We start from the raw sequence: 4,888 nt of genomic DNA on the forward strand, positions 1-4,888 counted from the left end.
ATATCAATGCAATCAACTTCTATTACATGACCACTATCAAAAACATCATATCCTTCACAATTAGACAAACAAATTCTCACTTCCAATCCCAATACATTTATCCTAACAGCACACAAACAGACCTTTGCACCATGACAACAATTCTAGCATGCCATCTCTTTTCATAATGAATGCTAACTCCTACAAATGACTTATAATAAAAATACATAATAAAGTACTATTAATAATAACAAAATTAGCTTTCACCTTCAATTTTAGCTTCCTTCTTTTCATGGCTTCTCTTTTTCTCTTTAACAATCTCTTGACTTGTTCTTCTTAGAATGCATCATGCTAAGACCACGTTGTACCATCACAAAATTACCATTCAAATGTTGTTCATCTTTCTTTATAACAACTCAATCAAATACTCTCACACATTTTTTTATTTTTTCACAAGAAATGTGTATGCACACTGGCACTCCCGCTTGCATAGAGGTACTCCACAAGCCACTAATGATCAAGGGGCAACCAACACTTCAACTCAACACTCCTTCAAATTCTTCTTGCTCTCTAGACATTTTAACACTTTTCTGATCTTTATTCAAATCAGCAACAATGCACAACTCTCTTTTGACTACAATAAATAATCTGAGGCATACCCTAAGAAACACACAAACTCCAAGCTTCTCACAACAACAATATTTTTCACTACTTATCAAGAATCTTCCAGAGACAACTTCCTTACAGCACTTTTTTGCTCTTTAGCTCACTTAACAAATTAATATTCACCAATTTTCAATTCAACTTTGTAATGGGCAGCCTTCTCACAATAGCAGCCTTCTACACAAGACTCTAGCAATTGTATCACAATCTTTCACTCCACATCTTTCAATCACAATATTTCACTCATTGCTCTCTCAAGACTTTCAGATCATTTACCATAAGCTCTGATACCATGACAAAAATTATAGCACAACACAACAAAGAAACCAAACAAGAGAGAAAGCCATAGAGAGGAGAAGCCATGGAGAAACCCAGAAAATGGGCTCTGCTGAACACAGGGCCAGTCCATTATATTTATAGACAAATACATAATAAATGTTGTTTACACTATAGTTGAAAGTTAGCTGCAATATTAATGGTGGTGGACAGTTGAGATGGACGGTGATTGACTGGTTGGTTTGTATTGGACACATGCATAAATTTCTCCTTGGTCTGTGGTGGGCGGCTGGTCTGTGCCGACCATATCTAAGATAATTAATTTATGTCAACAAATTCAACCATGTTTCCTATACTTTTGAATACATTGCAAAAGTTGTAGCCAACAATTATTTGTGGTGTAGTTGTAGGTCAAATGACTTTTAATTTTTATCATCAATGTTTTATTCGCTACTAGTGTTTTTTTTTTTTCATTATTTCATTGTCATTCTAATTATCTTGTTTGAAAAGTCAGGGAATAGAGAAACATTGAAGTATGTATAGCGCAAATTTCTAATTCCATCTCTTCACCTAAATTAAAAATTTGTGACAATTTTGCCTCTTATGTAGGAAGAAATTGTGTTGATACTTTTTTGTTTCATTTTGAATTATTATAGAATAAGAGCAATAACTTGATTATCTTTTTTTTATAACTTAATTATATATTTTTTTAATTGTCGAAATGAATTTACATCAACTTTTGATCAGGATATAATTTACTACAATACTTTTGATAGTTTTTCAAAATAATGTGTTGGTGTAGGTTTTTAGCATTGTTTTTATTGCATAATTTCACATTCTAGAGGTTAAAACAACCTTTGAGTCTCAAATCACCCAAGTTCTGAAAACAAATTTTATAATAAATTTACTATGATGTTTCTATTATTATCATCTAGATTTTTAAGTAAAATTTTCTTTGAGCCAAGGTTTGATCTATAACATTTTCATCTTCAATCATATTTGATATTAGCCAAATCCATTCTTTCATATTATTATATGTGGCGATAGGAAGTGAAAAGCATTAATGCAGTGTTATTATTCATATTCTTCTAAATTTGATCCCTATTCTTTGAAATCGAGTGTATTTGTTCTTCTAGGTGCTTATTTGTTCTTGTAAGTGTTTGATTGCATGGAAAATTTATTCATGCTGTCTCATTACTTGTTTGTTTTAACATGGACAAAGAAAAACAGCTTGTTCTTGTATTCAAGTTCATATGAAGTGGTTCACACTCTGTTCTATAATTAAAATATTGACTATCTTATTACTATATCACTCTGTGCTTTCGACAATTACAGTTTACTATATTGCAAGACATCGATCCTCTTCCCCTATCTTCCTAAACTTCTAAACTGTCATACCAACGCTTCGCAGGAACTATGCTGCTCTGCAGCTCTTTTTCTATTTGTTAATCAGTATGCTATTTCAAACAATATTATTAGCCACTTCTAAACAACAAACTTATATATACTGGCTACGGTCAGCTCATTAATAAGGTCTAGCGGCAATATAATTGCCCGGGGGATCATAGCTGCGTATGACCCATGTGTCATTGCTCTTACATTTTATAACTGAACACCCAACACTTTCTGTTGTCGCCCACACCATCTGAGTATAGTGTGTGCAATCTGAGCCTGTGCAAGTGTTAGTATCATGAACATACCACTTCCTCTCATCAATCCAAGCATTCATTGCCTGTCGACGTGTCCAATTTGGGCCTTACCCCAGGAAGATGTTTTCACCGTAGGGCGATCCTACTGAATGCTGAAGAAGGCAGTCATTTCTTCTCTTTCTCGCATAATTCCGAGCAAAAGCGGCCACTGTGTTATTCCATTTAAGAGGTGGAGCTCCTACTGCTTTTCTGGCCACATTCTGAGGCTCAATGAAGTCAGCAATGGCCTGCGAATTGGTGAAGCCTTGTACGTGGCTTAATAACCCCACCACCAACAGTACCAGCAACATTTGGGAAACTCGACTCATTCTTGACACAATATAACTCATGTAATCTAACAATCATAAGAATCGATCACAACTGGGGGGCTTCTTCTTATGAGAGATTGAGTTGTGGCAATGCTTTGAAACAGCAACCTTCTTAAATAGAGGTGCAAAACGAGTCAAATACAGGTATCGTGTAAATAGTAATCCTTATCGCTTGGAGTTTTGATGGCTTCAGTTGTCGGGCAAATACAAATACACTTGATGCTGCTAACGGCCTTGCGAGAGCGTCACTTCGATCACAAGTTTTGGGATTTAAAATCTGACGTGCTTTTAAGACATTTAATTCAGTCAGGAAAACACCGTGTTTACCGTTATGTAGGCGACATTTTTAAAATATGGCCACCGAAACTAACGGGCACATAAACGTACCTATTATTGAAATCTGTGTCGCTTTAGGCACTCGCAAAAATCCCAAAACTGACATCAAAGTATAACACGTGTACTCGAAAAACTAAAAAGCAAACGAGCACATTTTTAAATTTTTTGCTTCATTTCAAATTCTAGCACAACAAAAATTGAATTCAATTAGAATTTTAAGCATGTAATAAAATCGCGGCAGCCTTTTTGTCAAAATAACGCATCGCTTTGGATGTATATTAAGTAATAAATAAACAAATTGGCTTAATTAGATAATATTTATATAAAGATTTCAATGCCTCGTTTGATACCTCGACGCCTAGAGGTCGCCACAACTCTTCAAGTCGTCGCTTGCATACTCCGTGTTTGTAGGTTTCCCACCACTGCTCTCCCACTAGTGGCAATGATGAATGGAGGCACCACTCGGTTTCCCCGCCCTATGGTGGCACTGGCTGGTCCATGGCTCCACCTCCAGGCGCTCGGCGAGTGGTTTCTGGAAAATAGCTTTTTTGCTTGGAACTAGCCATTTCACCTCGTCAGCCTAATATGAAGGATGCTGACTAGGCCATTGATGCTCCTAATACTATTGTTGACAGTTGGACTAATCCTAGTTCGCCTCCCAATCCCAGGGATGATTGGGGTTTACATGATAAAGACGAGCCACCTCCCTCAATAGGAACTGCTTTAACCACTTGAGGGTTGCTTTATATGTTTTTCTGGATGAATAGTTAATGTTTCCAGCTTTGGCTGTGTGACCTCTCACAGGGTGATCTTATATCCCCCGACCCTTTTTTGTGAATTGCAATCTTAGTATTTTTTTGTTAATAGAAAAGTACTATTCATAAAAAAATTAATTATATAAGTTTAATAGGTACCATAAATTTGTAAAAAGTAATTATGGATTAAATTAATTAATGAATATTCTAATATTGTACTTTTCTATAACATAATGAAACTTAAGTATATTTTTGGGGATTTCTTACATATATAAAATCATTCTACAATCATTTAATACATTATAATCATCTCAATATATTGTTGTTATTCACATTCGGGAAGTTGTTAGCTATAATATCTATGTTTTTTCTAAATATAGATAACAAATGGTTTGTTAATAAAGTATTGGTTATTTTTATTAAAGTTTCATCTTGAAATGGTAAGTGACTCACCCTTGTTGGGAAAATCACAATTATGAGAGTAGTTATTTGTGTTATCTATGGATGCAGCCATCCTCCGTCAAAACTGTACAGTTGACCAATTTTCAAAAGATCAAAAACATCATTGTTTTTTTTTTAAATTTCAGCATTTGATCTTTGTGATCTGCATAGTTTGTAGTCGAAAATAATAATAAAAATAGGAAAAAAATCACTATGTTTTCATGAATCTGGGAAAAAAAAATTTTACTTTGTTTTGTCTTTGGTACATTTTTTATGGAGATTAGTTTGTCCCGTTATCTATACCTATCATATGATTTCCATGAATTTGCTAAATTCTACTATGAAGAAAATTTAAACCCTCTTCTATAACTTTGTAGGGGATGAAGATATTTTTGTTGAGTAAGGTTCCACTCGTTTCTTG

General features: G+C 34.5%; 1 pseudogene; it reads right to left on the minus strand.

Moving 5' to 3' along the window:
- Positions 1-2,443: 2,443 nt before the first annotated feature.
- On the minus strand, positions 2,444-2,938 carry LOC149557635 (pathogenesis-related protein PR-1 pseudogene; annotated as a pseudogene).
- Between the last annotated feature and the right edge of the window lie 1,950 nt (positions 2,939-4,888).

The sequence above is a fragment of the Cupressus sempervirens genome, chromosome 5 (genome assembly GCF_028749045.1).
Source record: "Cupressus sempervirens isolate cs-2001-9-10 chromosome 5, ASM2874904v1, whole genome shotgun sequence".
Classification (NCBI taxonomy): Eukaryota; Viridiplantae; Streptophyta; class Pinopsida; order Cupressales; family Cupressaceae; genus Cupressus; species Cupressus sempervirens.